Below are 16,893 nucleotides of genomic sequence, written 5' to 3'. Positions count from 1 at the left end.
GATGAGGAGATAACTTATAGAATCTAATGATCATATGGCTTTCCAATTGGGAGCAGGGAAGTATCCTTGGATAATGGGAAAATAGAGACCCCTTTCTGATCAAAAGGATGATGTTGCATTTTATTACAGGTGTCTTTTTATAATTTTCCAGGATAAGTTACAATGCAGGTAAGCACTACCACATATTAGCTAGCTGTTGGACCATGGCACATTTATTAGTTGGTTTAGATGGCCATAATAGTATACCACAGACTGAGTGGCTTAAACAAAATGAATTTTCTCAAAGTTCTGGAGGCTAAAGGTCTATGACAAAGGTGTTGTCAGAGTTGTTTTCTACTGAAGGCAGACTCCATGATGGACTTTTTATGCCTCATGCTTAGGTATACATATAGATCAATTACACCCTGGGGTTCAAATTTTGTTGCTGCCATTTCCTGGTTGTGTCACCTTGGGCAAGCATCACACCTCTTTGAGTCCTAGATTTCTTTTTTGATAATTAAAGGTAACTTCTTTATATGGTTGGTCAGAGCAGGAAAAGAAATATATTTGCAAATCGCTTAATATAATGCCCTTCACATAGAAGTTGCCAATAGAAGTTGCCAATAAATTCGTTAATTTATCAAAAAATGAAAAAGGAGTGCTCAAAAATAAATAAATATGTATATAAATGCATCAGAAATGTACATGTATAAATAGAAATATATTTATATACATAAGTATATATATAAACACACACACACACACACACATACACACACACAAATAATACCTAGGGCTTGTCCTCAAATCTTTCACAGTCCAGTGGGGTAAGTCAGGTAAAACAGGCAATGATAAGATAATGTAATAAGTACTAAAACAGGAAGTAGTATTGGGTACTATGGGTTCAAAGGGGAGCAGCAATTAATCCAGTTTATGTGATCAAGGAAAACTTCTGAGTGAAGTCACTTCTAAAATTAATCCTAGAGTTCCTGGATTCCTCAGTTGACTAAGCATCCAACTCTTGATTTTGGCTCAGATCACGGTCTCAGGATCATGAGATGTGGTCCTGAATTCGGCTCCACACAGGACATGAAGCCTGCTTAAGATTCTCTCTCTCTCTCTTCCCCTTTGCCTCCCTCCCCCCAAAAATAAAAAATAAAATAAAATAAAATAAATCCTTCAGGATTGACATGAATTGAGTAGGTAAAAGAGAGGAAGTGAATATAATGTGCAAGTTGATAGCAAGGATAAGGCCTAATGCAAGGAAGAACACACACAAAAATTAAGAAATGAAGATATATAGAGTTGGAAAGGAGAGGTAGCATAGAGAAATTGTCTATTGATGTAATCATCATGTAAGGGTGTGACTAATATTACCAAGTGTGTTAGACAAGAGATATCTTTGCATCAGTATCCAGCCTATTTCTCTCCTCAGCCAACTAAGGAAAATTCTGGTTGTCACTCAATCCTGTCCTGAAACTTAAGGGGAAGACTGAGATAATCAATGAAATAGAGAAGGACTGAGACAGGGAGACAATAATTTACCAGAAAAGAAGAGAACCTAAGGGGAGAGAAAGATTGGTGATGAGGGGCAGAAGTCCTCCAGCTTTTGTGTTTTCTGAAGGCAGCTGTAGTAAAGATTTAAATAAGTTTCAATTTTTCCAGCTAATATTAGTTATTTGAATTTGATTCTATGCCAAGAGTGGACTCCTGGGGCCTGGTTTTGTAATATATATCCATAGATAGATAGAGAGATAGATAGATAGATACATCTGAACCTTTTCCAGACAGACAATTTTATTTATTGTTCCTTCAAAATACCTTTCTCTAACCCTTTACTTATGCTTTTTCCCTGCCTGGGATGCTTTCTGCACTTCTCTAAATCCCTCCCATTCTTGAAGGCCTACCTTATATTCTATGTGCTTCCTCAAAGCTGTCCCAGCACAGAGAAATGCCCTTCAATTACTTTAATGTACTTCTTGTCTGAATTGTAGGCAATTTCTGCTAATTATGCAGAAAAATTTCACAAAAACATCAAAGAAAAATACTGAAAAAATGCATCACCCCTTAAGACCATTGTCCTAAAGGAACAAGTTTTTTTTTTCTTTGAACTTTAATTTTTTTTTCCTTTTTTATTTTTTATTTTTTTTAATTTATTTTTTATTGGTGTTCAATTTACCAACATACAGAATAACCCCCAGTGCCCGTCACCCATTCACTCCCTCCCCCTGCCCTCCTCCCCTTCTACCACCCCTAGTTCGTTTCCCAGAGTTAGCAGTCTTTACGTTCTGTCTCCCTTTCTGATATTTCCCACACATTTCTTCTCCCTTCCCTTGTGGTTTATGTATACAATGGAATATTACTCAGCTATTAGAAATGACAAATACCCACCATTTGCTTCAATGTGGATGGAACTGGAGGGTATTATGCTGAGTGAAGTAAGTCAGTCGGAGAAGGACAAACATTATATGTTCTCATTCATGTGGGGAATATAAATAATAAGGAACAAGTTTTTATGTACAATCCCTTCCAATCATTAATTATGGGTATAGATGACCAATAATGTTACACCCATGCTAGGAATTTTATTTCATCGCTTTTTTGAAGTGTGCCTGTACTTATTTAAGTTTTTAACTCCACTTAGTTAATATACAGTGTTACCTTAGTATCAGGTGTACAATACAATAATTCAGCACTTCCATACTCACCACAACAAGTACAATCCATAATTCTTATCATCCAACCTATCTACCACCCTCCTCACCTCCAATAACCTATCAGTTCTCTATAATTAAGAATCTGTTTTTTGACTTCTCTCTATATATATTTATCTTTGCTTGTTTGTTTTGTTTCTCAAATTTCACACATCAGTGAAATTATATGTTATTTGTCTTTTTCTGACAAACTTTTATCACTTAGCATAATACACTTATCTCCATCCATATTATTGCAAATAGCAAGATTTCATTCTTTTTATGGCTGAATAATAGATGATATAGATATAGATACAAATATAGATATATCACATCTTTATCCATTCATCAGTTGATGGGCACTAGGGCTGTTTCTATATCTTGGCTATTGTAAATAATGCTGCTATAAACATAGAAGTGCATGTATCCTTTTGAATTAGTGTTATTGTATTCTTTGGGTAAATATCTGGCAGTATGATTGCTGGATCATAAGGTAGTCCTATTTTTAACTTTTTGAAGAAACTCCATACTCTTTTCCACAATGGATGTATCAGTTTATATTCCCAGCACCAGCAGCAGAAAGAATCCTGTTTATAAGAAAATGATCCCATTTATAATTGCACCCAAAATAAGATACCTAGGAATAAGCCTAACCAAAGAGGTGAAAAACCTGCATTCTGAAAACTACAAAACACTGATGAAAGAGGTGGAAGATAATGCAAAGAAATAGAAGACAAAACAGTATGGAGTTTCCTCAAAAAGTTAAAAATAGGACTACATGTACAGTGGAATATTGTTCAACCATTAAAAAAAGAATGAAATTTTTTTTTAAAGAATGAAATTTCGACATTTGCAACAACATGGATGTAGCTAGAGAGTATTATGCTAAGTGAAATAAGTCTGTCTGTGAATGACAAATACCATATAATTTCACTTGTGTGTGTAATTTAAGAAAGAAAATAGATGAGCAAATAGAAACAAATAAGACAGAGAAAAGCAAACCAAGACAAGACTCTACTACAAAGAACAAACTGATAGTTACCAGAAGAAGGGCATGTGGAGGGATGGGTTAAATAGGTGATGGGGATTATGGAGTGCAACTTACTTTGATGAGCATAAAGTGACATACAGAAGTGTTGAATTACCATATTGTATACCTGAGACTAATATTATACTGCATGTTAACTAACTGGAATTTAAATAAAAACTTAAAGGAAAAAAAAAGAAATAGACATTCCATGCTCATAAATTGGAAGAACAAATATTGTTAAAATGTCTATATTACCCAAAGCAATCTATACATTTAATGCAATCCTTGTCAAAATATTAGCAAACATTTTTCACAGAACTAGAACAAAAAATCCTAAAATCCCTAAAAGACCCTACATAGACAAAAAAATCTTGAAAAGAAAAGCTGAAGGCATCACAATTCTCGACTTCAAGTTATGTTACAAAGCTATAGTGATCAAAACAGTATGATCCGAGCATAAGAATAGACACATAGATCAATGGAACAGAATAGAAAATCCAGAAATAAACCCACAATTAATGGTCAAATAATTGTCAACAAAGCAGGAAAGAATACCCAATGGAAAGAGAATGTCTCTTCAACAAATGGTGTTGGGAAAACTAGGCAGCAACATGCAAAAGAAAGAAAATAAACCACTTTCTTACACCATACACAAAAATAAATTCTAAATTCTAAATATGAGACTGGAAACCATAAATATCCTAGAAGAGAATATAGGTAGTAACTTCTTTGACATCAATTATAACAAATTTCTAGATATGTCTCCTGAGGCAAGAGAAACGAAAGTGAAAATAAACTATTGGGACTACATCAAAATAAAAAGCCTCTGTACAGCAAAAGAAATAATCAACCAAAATAAAAGGTAACCTATAGACTAGAAGGAGATATTTGCAAATGACATATCCGATAAAGGGTTAGTATCTAAAACATACAAATAACTTACACAATTCAACAGTCAAAAAACAAATAACTCTTCAAAACAACAACAACAACAACAAATAACTCAATTTAAAAATGGGCAGAAGACATGAACAGGCATTTCTCTAAAGAAGACATCCAGATGGCCAACAGACACATGAAAAGATGCTCATCATCACCTATTATCATGGAAATGCAAATCAAAACTAGAATGAGATATCACCTCACAGTTGTCAGAATGGCTAAAATCAACAACACAAGAAACAATAGGTGTTGGTAAGGATGTGGAGAAAAAGGAACATTTATGCACTGTTGGCAGGAATGCAAATTGATTTCATCTTTTAACTTTCTGCTTTACAGTATTAGTGATCTTTATATGCCTGGTGTATATGTCCCCTCTACCTTTCTGGCTTTTATATAACATGGCATCTTAAAAGGTTGTAATCTTAAATTTGTAGTAGAGTGCAGTGTCTCAAATAGAGAGGATGGTCAATAAATGTTGATTCCTCCCTTGAACAGTTCAAAGTTCCCTACAGAAGGGCTGTATTACTTCTTTGGTCTTTAAAATCTCAACAACTTAACAAAGGCCACAAACTCAATTATCTCTGGAATCAAGTAGATTTTGTAGATTGATAAAATAGGCTTGAGTAGGATGAGATGGACAGGTTCAATACACTGCAGTGGTTTCACCAGCTTCTAAGAGCCAATTGTTACACTGTGAGGACTGTTTGTGAGCCAGTTTATTTATTTATTTATTTATTTATTTATTTATTTATTTATTTATTGTGAGCCAGTTTAAATAAAACTTTATCAACTTAATCACTATATAAATTATATTAAAAAACAAAGGTAATAAATACTCAAAAATTCATCACTCCCTAGTTACTTTGATAAATGTTGCTTTATTTTTTAGAGTATTTATTTTGGAGAGGGGAGGCAGGAGGAGAGGGAATCTCAAGCAGACTCCCCACTGAGCATGGAGCTGGACTCTGGGCTCAATCCCACAACCCGGAAATCATGAGGCAGATGCTTAACTGACTGAGCCACCTAGTGCCTCTATCTATGTTTTTGAGGTTGTGTCTATTGCATTTGTATGATGGGAATGCTATATTGTGTGTTCCTGTGCATCACTTTCCAATTCCTTGCACAGTGATGTCAAGTTGGTTGGATGAAATTAGCTATGGAGGGAGTTTAGACATTACAGAAATTGGCTAATGCTACTACACCAGGGTTCGGCTTATTGTTTTGTTGATTTTCTAGACCGCAGAGAGTGATGGCAAAGATAATATTAATCATGATAAAAATAACAATTGTGTTATGTTTACAGTTCCTATTACATGAGGAAAAGCATGAAAAATTGAGGAAATAGTTTTCTAGTTTTCAAACCTAGTAGGTGATTCAGTAAAGAAGTTATTGAAACACAAGTAATGTTCTTTTTTTTTTTTCAAGTAATGTTCTTAAATGCTAAATAAAATACAGGATATCCAGTTAAATTTATTTGTTTATTTGTTTATTTTTAGTAATCATTACGCCCAACCTCGGTTCAAACTCACAACCCCAAGGTTAAGAATTGCATGCTTTTCTGACTGAGACATCCAGGGTCCCCAGTTAAATTTAAATTTAAATAAGCAAAAATATTTTTGGCATAAGTGTATCTCAACTATTATTCAGAACATGCTTATACTAAAATTTTATTTATTGTTTATCTGAAATTCAAATTTAACTGACCTATATTTTTGTCAAACCTGGCAACCCTAGACATATATCTTCATTGTTTCATCTTACATGTTAACATAGATAAAAATATCAACCAACATTCATGTTGGAACTGTACTTGTCAGTTGCAACTATAGGTTGGCTATGGATAAAATAGTTCAATGAAAATCAATGAAATAATCTTATGAGAATCAACTATATGAAATTTATAATAAAGAATATTATGTATTTCATAATTTACAAATCTTATGCTAAACATCCTCTACATCAGTATAATTTATGAACACACACATATGTATATATACCTATACATACATTTTATTAATTTTTGTAGAAATGCTCATTAAATATTCATTAACAAAACACTGAGACATTGAGAATGTGATAAACTGAAATAGCCGAGGCTCTCCAGGAGGCCGGATGCGCGCCCCATGCCCAGGCGCAAGCAGGCGAAACCCCAGCACATCAACTGGGAGGAGGACCGGGGCTCGCAGCCACCGCAGCAGCCGGCCCCGGGGTTTGCAGGGGCGGCCGCAGCGGTGCCGGCGGCGGGGGGCCGGGCGCTCCAATGAGCCCCCCGGGGGACGGCAGTGAAGCCAACAGGATGGAATGACTGCACAGAGGACTCGTCAGGAGGAGACTCACATCTGTGAGAAATGCGGTGCAGAGTTCTTAGAACACAAAAATTGCACTAAAAATCCACCTGTGCTCATCATGAACGACAGCGAGGAAGGGGCCGGTGCCTCCGGGAGACTTCTCGGGGCCGCGCTCAGCTGCCCGCCGCACAGTCCAGGCAGTGAGGCTGGGCTCAGGGAGGATGGCGGCGGCTCGGGGGAGCTGAAGGAGAAGCTGGGTGCCGAGCCTGTCGTGTACCTGAAGGCCGAGATCGCCCTGCCGACCACGTCCCAGGACATGAGCTATTTACCCAAAGGCAAAGTGGCCAGCACTGCGGGGCACCAAGGTGCCGGTGGACCAGCGCAGCGCCGAGGCGCCAGCAGCGTCCGTGGGGCCTGGAGCAGATCCTGTGCCTGCAGCAGCAGCAGCTGCCGCAGATCCAGCTCGCCGAGCACATCCGCGTGCAGGTGAACATGTGGGCCTGAAGCCGAGCGGACGAGGGTGCCCCCCAGGTCATGTTGCGCCTTCCCGGGGCTTTGCTACCTCAGGCCCCAGGCTCTGTGCTCTTCCAGAGCACACCTTCAACACCGTGGCGTTAGACCTGTCCAAGAAAGAGAAGGGGAAGCCACCGAACGTGTCCCCGCTGGAGGCCAAACCCAAAGACTAGGCCGTTCTCTGCGAGCACAAGTGTTAAGTACTGTAGCAAGGTTTTGGGGACCGATAGCTCCCTGCAGATCCTCCTCCGCTCCCACACCGGAGAGAGACCCTTCGCGTGCTCTGTCTGTGGCCACCGGTTCACCACCAACGGCAACCTCAAAGTGCACTTTCATCGACATCCCCAGGCGAAGGCCAACCCCCAGCTCTTTGCCCAGTTCCACGGCAAAATGGCAGCAGGCAATGGCATTCCCTATGCACTCTCTGTACCCGTCCCCGTAGATGGATCGAGTCTCCCTTTAGACAGCAAACCTGTCCTTGTAACAGGGACCCCCGGTCTAGGGCTAGAATCTCTCTTCAGGGACTGAACCCCAAGGACCCCATGGGCAGCCGCTGCCCAACCACCTGCAGCCCCTGCCTTCTCCGGAAAGTGAGGATGGATCCCTATTGTCTGGGGTGGGGGTGGGGGTGGGGGTCAAACCACACTGTCCCAAGGGTTGGTGGCTTCCATGGGAGTGGGCCCCCCCAGCCAGGGTCGGAGACCCTGAAATTACAGCAGCTGGTGGAGAACATTGACAAGGCCACCACCGACCCCAAGGAATGTCTCATCTGCCACCGGGGTCTTGAGCTGCCAGAGCTCCCGAAGATGCATCACCGCCCCCGCCCCCCCAACGGGGAGAGCCCGTTCTGGTGCAAGCGCTGTGGTCCGGCCTTCTCTCCACCAAGCGCAACCTGAAGAGGCACCTGGGGGTTCACCCGACCAGCTCTCGTGCCGCATCTGCCGGGAGTTTGCGAACGTGGTCCTGAGGCAGCAGCACCCCCGGGGGCATGTGGGCAGCCAGATTCCCAGCACGCCTCGGCCTGAGAACCCCTGTGACCTCGCGGTGGTCCCCGAAAACAGCAGCGCGGGTGCCACCTGTCGCGATGACGTCATCGAGAGCATCGGCGTGGAAGAGCTGGGCCCCCCGGACGCCCCGGCGGCTCCCGGCAGGTCCCCGCCCCGCTTCCCGGCGCCCACTCAGCATCGCCGGCTCTCGGGTTCACTGCCCTGGACGCCCGGGGAAGGTGGGTCCTGCTCCTCCCGTCCTGCAGCGGCAGAGCGGCAGGGACAACGGTTCGGTGGAGGGCGAGGCTTGACCAACGACTCGTGGTGCTCGGTGATGGGAGACCAGGAGTACCAGAGCCCAAGCCCAGATGTGCTGGAGACTGCGTCCTTCCAGGCCGCCCCCGGCCAGTCGCCAGGCAGAGAGCATCAAGTCCAGGGCTCCTGATGCTGGTGGCAAAGCAGACAGCCCCGAGAACAGCGCGCCGAGATGGAAGGTCTAGCAGCCTGCCATCAGCATTTATCCGAGCCCAGCCAACCGAGGCCACAGTCGAAGTCCCTGGTGCGTTTGTTGGGCCCGTGGCCATGTCCCCAAGCATGACACCTTTGCTAGTGGCTCGGCCACGCCGACAGGCCAAAGGAAATCCTGGCCCCTTGGGGACCATGGACCCTGTGCTGTGGAACCAGTACACCACCATGCTCAATGGAGGTCTGGCCATGAAGACCAGTGAGATCCCTGTGATCCAGAGTGGGGGTGTTTGTACCCTCCCAGTCTCCCTGGGGGCCAGCTCCATTGTGAACACCACCACCATCTCCAAGACGGATGGCTCCCAGTCCACCATCAGTGCTGAAAGTGGAAAAACCAGGTGCTGCTGACAGCATCCCCATACACCAATTCCCTCACTTCCTCCAAGAAAATAAGATTGCAGTCTGCTAAACTCTTTGTCGAGGGAGAAATGCAGGGAGAATGACCTCTCTAGAACTCTACTACTTTTCTTTTCTTTTTTTTTTCTTTTCCTTGTAAAAAGAACCCATCTCCTCCTGTTTGTTTTCTTACTGATGTGCAAGTGATGTTTACAGTTATGATCATAACTTCAGGCAACTCAGGCAAGTCCTACAATCAGATGTTATGCTACTTTGTGAGAAAAAAAATTGAAATAGAAAAAAGTTAAAAAAGAGAAAAGAAATTGAAAAATTAAAAAAATTGAAAAAAAAAAACCCAAAATATTAAAACATATACAGACTAGAATTTTTTTTTCTTTGATTTTGGAAAGAAGTGTGTGTCTTACAAAGTAGCTTTGTTACTTGCCACAAAGTGTATACATAAAACCTTTGTACAACTGAGAGTAACTATTTCCAAAGACTATTTCAAGTTGGAACTTACTGAACTACAATGGACAAGACAACTGTTAGCCTAATTGGGGTGGGTGGGTACTGTATACTTCCCTGGTGACTGTATGCGGATACATGGACAAGATCTGGCATCTGTTTAGGGACCTGTTTTGTATGACCCCCTGTACCCTGTACCCATCTTTCCTTTCGTTTTTTTTTTTTTTTCCTGAATGTACCTTTTTTTTTTTTTTTTTTTTAACTAAGGTTGTAGAATTACAAAATTCCTTCAACCTTGGGACTTTAGGTAGGATACCCTCAAATGGACTGGTTTAGTCCTTAGGAAGTCAGTGTGTGTTGCTGCTTATTTAAATAGAGTTCATTCAGAGCCCCAAGAGTCCCTATGCTTTCCAGATGCCTCCTTTCTGAGCCACCAAAAGGGCTAGGCACCTAAGCAGGGACCCTCAGGTGATTTAATTTGGTTCTCCAGTGCCTACTTGATCAAAGACCTGGGTTTTCCTTCTTGAAGAAATGCTCGGAAAGGGGATATTTCTTACAGGTTCACATACTACTTTGTACAAAAAATGACCTTGGTGCAGCTTATGCCAAGTTAGTATGAAGATTGTTCTTGAGTATTGCATGAAGGCTATGATGTTTGAACGGGCAAGTCATGGGTGTGAAAGCTTTTTTTTTTTTTTATCTACCTCATTTATTTTTGTAGCCATGATGTCTATTTTCCTATTTTATGACCACCAAAGTGTCCGGACACCCTGTCTAGCACCTGAGTTGATATGTGGTGGGAGCAGTTGGACAGTGAAGATATTTTCATGATTCTTTTTTTTAAGCTCCCCACCCCTTTTTTTTGTATATGAAATGATGAAACATGCTCTGATGGTTGAACAAGGAAAGAGAAAGAAAGATCTTAATTTCTGAGTGGAGAATCTCCTTCTTTGTGGAAAAGTAGATCAAGACTGTTATCAAAAGTCGGTCTGTGTTATTGCACCTGACTTTAGGATCCAAAAAGAATTTTTTGCCATGTTGTGCCTTTCCTTCTGGAATTGTAAGTTGAGAACAAATGTTAGTACCTGTTTACACTGTGAAGCGGATATTGTTACAGAGAACACACCAGAGCCTTTCTCCCTGTTAAGTAAATCATGTCAGTGTGAATATATGATCTGTGGAGAAACCCCTGTAGTTTTTACCTGCTGATGCTGTCTGTCTTGTTGGAGAATAAATTTTGGATGTTTTTATTTTCTCCCCCTTCCCAAAGAAAGAGAGAATGTAATAAACCATCCCTTGAGAATGCATAAAAATTCATTTTATAAACACTATCCTTCTAAACAAAACTTCGTTCTACTCTCTTTCAACTGTCATTTTTGCTGTCAGACCTATGACAGGTCAAGATCAGGGTCTACTTGAACAATAATTTTAGAGTTTACCTCTTTGAGAAATCCATCATCTCCAAAGCATATAAACAAAAGCAACTAAAATAAGGTCGTCCCTGTATAAAGGCTAAGTTTAAAAAGATTGAAGAAGGAAGATCATTCCTCCCTAGCCCTCCACTCTTAAAGTGAGCCCCATCCAACCATCTGAACCGTTGCTCACCATGCCCATCTCTACCTGACTACCCACTTAAGCTAAGGAGGCATCTCTGGGTGCCATTAGGCTCTGACATATGGGACTCATAACCACAAGGTGATAGCATTTCCGTTCTTGCCAGTGATGCTCATATTGGGAAGACTGATGCAGTTGACAAGGCTACCTAGTTATGCTTCTGCTTCTGTTCTCTCTGACCGAAGGCATCCTGGATCTTGCTTAGGGCAGTCTTGGGGCCAAAGAGGCCTCTGGAATGCAGAATCCCTCCAAATCAACACAGTTAAATACAAAGAGCTGAAAGCCTGTTCACAAGGAGACATCTTTAGACTCTTTCATTCCTGGAGAGGCAAATTGGCGAGGGCAGAAAGGAAGACAAACTGGGTTCCAATCCAGATGCCTAGAAAAAGTGAGGGGCTCCAGAAAGACTAGATTTTTACATGCCAGGGCTTAGCTCAGCTCCTGCTTGTTTCTCTTGCCATATACTTCTTTGTGTTAGTAATAAGAGAGAACCAACAAACTTCAGAGCAATAAATACTCTGTAGCTTACTTTATGGGTGGTAGTCTATCTGTCCATCTTTCTCCCCAGAATGAGGAAAGGCAAAATAAAAAAAAAAAAAAAAAAAAAAAAAAAAGACAAAACAAAACAGAATCTCTGGGGGTTTTCTATACTACATCCATATATTCCTAACTCTAAATCTATGCCCTCGGGCAGTATTTCCCAAAGTGGGCTTAGTCAGATGTTTGTGTATAATTTATGGAAAATGGGGGGAGAGTTCCATATGTATTATGTATAATTTATGGAATAATGGGGGGAGAGTTCCATATCACAAATAAGTTTGTGATAGTACAGGTTTAAAGATTGATTTATTTTTTTTTCCTGCTGGACTTCTCAGAGCCTTTAATATGCTCATGTACTTTGGGAATCTATTCACTGGAGTAAAGTTCACTATGTTTTTCAAATTTACTTAAGTCAAGAATCCCCTTTTCATGGAGTATCTTAAAGGGTCAGTGTTCTGTAGAGGGGACCTTATAAAACTCCTAGGCTCCCACTATTTTCTTTTTTTCCCTTTTTTAAAATTTAAATTCAATTAGTCAACATATAGGGCATCATTAGTTTCATATGTAGTGTTCAATAATTCATCAGTTGTGTATAAGACCCAGTGCTTCTCATTCATCAACAAAATAATAGACTTTACAGTTCCATGACTGTCCAATGACTGTATTCTTTCATCCTCAACTATTAAAGGATTTCTTTCTTCAAGGTTCTTTAGGTGCTCTCAGAGCCTCTATCAATAGTTCCTTTCTCTCCTTTCTTTGCTCAAACAAGACTTGCTAGATACCAATGTCATCACCATTACCATAAGCTCCTAAAAGGCAGTGGGGCTTGGTAGGGAGAGCCTGGATTAGAAACTCACATGGTCTGTAGCCAAGGTCTAGTTTCAAATGACCTTGATCCAGATACTTTACCTTTTAGAGACTCAGTTACCTGTTATGTAAAAAGACAATAATATTTTTGTCACAGACTCATGATGATGCTCTCCTGAAAAGGTTTCATGAAAGCACTATGTTATAAGATGAAACTGAAAAACTATTAGCCCCATTTTTCCTAAATTCCTCTGATCATAAGAATCACATAGGACACTTATTAAAATGAGAGATTTATCTGAAAAGTCTGTTTTCATGGGTGGGACCTAGAAGCTATGATTTTAAAAATCATCCTAGGTAATTTATACCATCAGAATAACTTAGAATTCTGAACTATCTGAAGGAACTGAGGAATTAATGGTGAATGAATGGTGGAGGAATGAATGGTGTAGCAAGAGCTACAGACAAGTGTGAGATATGTGGCTGGGGTAACACCAGGAAAGCAAAAACAGTACAGAGCTCCTCCTATTTATTACACCAGATAGGCATGTGTATATCTCTTCACTGGGCAAAGTTGGGCTGGGAATTTTACCTTTGTACAGTACTTCTGGAGTACACACTCCAAAAAAAAATCACTAAATATCCCACTGGCCAAATTTGTCTTGGTCACTTCTTCATTTGAATCTTGAATCTTCTTTTAAAAATGAGTTATGACCTTGTGGATATCATAATAGAGATCTTTATTTAAGAAATCAATCTCACAGGACTCCTGGGTGGCTCAGTTGTTGAGCATCTGTCTTTAGCTCAGGGCATGATCCTGGAGTTCCAGGATGGAGTCTGACATCAGGCTCCCTGCAGGGATCCTGTTTCTCCCTCTGCCTATGTCTCTGCCTCTCTCTCTCTCTGTGTCTCTCATGAATGAATGAATGAATGAATGAATGAATAAATAAATAAATAAATAAAACTTAAAAATGAAAAAATCAATCTCTTCTAATTTGCTTGAGCAAAAGGGGCAAAATACATGCACGTGTACATATGTGCACAGTGCACATACACACATAAATACACACCTGCCACATTTGCCACTTACAACTCTTTATACAATTGTTGAAGTGCTCATGAATGACAAAAGAAAAAGATCCCATTTCTGAAATAATCTCTCTGTATGCTGTCTGTATCTAGGAGCTGGAGTTACTCAGAGATTTTATTTCTTATGGAGAGCAAGAGAATAAAAACAGTATTTGCTTTATTAAAAATGAAATAAATACCCTAAACAAAAACTCATTATTTCTAGAAAGTGCGCTCTCATGTCCAACCACAAAGAGAGACTCTCCTGCAATTGATTTCTTGAAAAAGTCCAAATCAAAGCCAGGAAAATCTTGTAGCCATTAGACTGCAATCTCTATAAATCATCAATTTGTTTTTCATGACTTTTTCTGCATTCCTTCTCTATTCTGTAGTTTATTTTGTTCAATGTTTTCAGCAACTGCTTTGCCAAGCCTCAGTGTAGAAGCCATCTAAGTGGGGAGTGTGTTTCCTGCTCCATGATCTGCTTGTCCAAGGAATAAAACAGGCATCTGACTTCTCTCCCAACCCATTCTTTCCCTGTGTGATTACACGCACAGGAAGACAACAACCACACCTAAATACTTATGGATTAAGGCCTTAAACAATCCAGGATGCCATGAGCAAATTCTGAACTATAGGATGCCTTCTTGCCCATTACTCAAAGTATATCTTACAGAGACTGAGACCTTTAAGAAAAAGAAGGGACTGCAGTTGTGACCAGTTGGCAGTGACCACTTTGTGGCTTAGTGCAATAAATAATCTACTTTAACCTAGCTCCAGTTTACTGAGTCTCTTGTTTCTCTACTCCATACACAAACAATTCACTTCTCATTTATAAATGTTACACATTTGCATGTGTGACCACACTCTCTCGTTAAATAGATATTTGTTTCTCTTTCTGCCCAACATGGGGAACTGTTTTTGAAGTAAGTTAACCAGATCAGCCTCTTTCGTTGAACTAAGTAGACTGGAATTTCTGTATCAATCTTGGTGGTGACAGCAAAGTAGGTATCTAATTTATTCAGTCATCCATTTATTATCCATTCATCCACTTATTCATTGAGTAAATATTATTAAGTGTCTATTCTGTGGCGTACAGGTATTGGGGTAGGCACTGGTATTGTGAGTACAATAGTGAATTAAATACATGGAGTCTGTGTTCTGACAGAAATGTATGGTCTAATGGAAGAGACAAACAGTTACACACACTTAAAATTTTTAATTTTAATAAGGGCTGCAAGAAGAAGTAAAGGGAGCTATGAAAATTAATGAAAAGGGAACTAAGGACCACATACTGTATTATTCCATGTATAAGCAATGTCCCAAATAGGCCAGTCTAGACAGAAAAAGTACATTAGTGGTTGCCCAGACTGGAGGTAGTGCTTGGAGCATTTGAGGATGATGGCTAAGAGAAATGGGCTTTCTTAGGTTATAAAAATGTTATAAAATTGATTGTGATTATGGATACACAACTCTGAATATATATACTCAAAGACTCGAATCCCTCTTTTTCCATTCACCAATACTTTCTTTGGGGCTAGATTCATTTTCAAGGACTATGACTGCCTGTAGCTCTTAGATATTTATTCTACCAGCCTAGCAAATCAAGGACAGTGAGGGCACTTGTCTTGTAGCTCCAGCCAAAGTTGTAGGTAGGTTACAACTGGTCTGACTTGGTAACATGTACATCCTTGTATCATTCATTGGTTGGGGGAACATGGTGCCAGGGTGAGTACATGCCTAGCCCTGGAGGTAGAGTCTGTTTTATCAGAATTTCATACTTTGAGGATGGAGAAAGAGATGGTCCTGTTACCAGATGCAGAGAGGCTAGATAGGCAAAAGCAGTGGTTGCCCACTCGGGATGATCAGTTGCCTCATGCAACCTTTGAATAAAGGTTTCATTTTGAGGGACCACAGCTCTTCAGGACATAGACTCACTACATTTTGACTGCTGCATATAGCCTGCAATTGCTAATCATCCAAAGTGTCACACAGAGAATCTACAAAATTTGCAACTCTTAATGAATTCTATTACTTAGTTAAATAAGTAAATACTATACACTAGCTATGGGATAAGACTTAAAAAACAGTTAATAGGGGGATCCCTGGGTGGCTCAGCGGTTTGGCACCTGCCTTTGGCCCAGGGCGCAATCCTGGAGTCCTGGGATCAAGTCCCGTGTCGGGCTCCCGGCATGGAGCCTGCTTCTCCCTCCTCCTGTGTCTCTGCCTCTCTCTATATCATGAATAAATAAATAAATAAATCTTAAAAAAAACAGTTAATAAATTTGTAAACTGGATTATATAGACATATTTAATTCATATTAATAATTCTAATTTGCATTGTGGGCTTGGGGTGCTTTTTTGTGGGGAGTGATGAGGTTGATTTTCATTTGGTTTTTGTTCCTGTGAGTTTATATCAGCTTCTTGGCATCCTGAAGTTCTAAGTGGTATATAATAAAAAGTAGTCAAGTAACATACATCTTGGGATATGTCTGCCAACAAATCCAAAGGAATTATAGGCAACACATTTATCTGCTAATTGTTGTCATATGAAATTTGCTTTACTGGCAGGAAAATATAATCTCATGATGATGGCAGATGTATGGCCAGCAAGTCTCACTGCCCTCTTACATGCAAACATCATGAATTGGTCATGGTGCTCTTTCCCATTGTTATACAGTGTGACCTCAGAATACTCCTCAACACAATGCTTCAAGGAGAACACCACTAATCAAATGTAGTTAGAAACCAGGATGAGCTGTGTGAGCTTAGAAGAGTTATTTAATCTTACCAACTTCCTTATATTTATAATGTATTTGTGCTTGATAAAAGGTAGTTACAATGATGATGAAAATGATGACTGCTTTAGATTATATCTAAATAGAGCTAGTTCCAAAGTTTTTCTCCATAGGTTTTCTCCATAGTGGTGAGGAGGGCAACATAAAGTGATTCAGGTTTTGGATGTATTTCAGAGTCTCTCACTGTATCAGAAAGGGGATTCCTAGTTACTTGAATGTTTGCCTTCATAAATGATCAAAATGAGAACATCCAGATGAAAAACTGCACATTATATAAGAAGCCATGGAGGGAGATACTGTCCATTCTGT

General features: G+C 40.2%; 1 pseudogene; it reads left to right on the top strand.

The window, feature by feature from the left end:
• Positions 1-6,767: 6,767 nt before the first annotated feature.
• On the top strand, positions 6,768-9,304 carry LOC140631410 (sal-like protein 4 pseudogene; annotated as a pseudogene).
• The last annotated feature ends 7,589 nt before the right edge of the window (positions 9,305-16,893 follow it).

Source organism: Canis lupus, chromosome 4, assembly GCF_048164855.1.
Source record: "Canis lupus baileyi chromosome 4, mCanLup2.hap1, whole genome shotgun sequence".
Taxonomy (NCBI): Eukaryota; Metazoa; Chordata; class Mammalia; order Carnivora; family Canidae; genus Canis; species Canis lupus.
The sequence above is the reverse complement of the archived record's forward strand: the minus strand, read 5'-3'. Positions and strand labels throughout refer to the sequence as shown.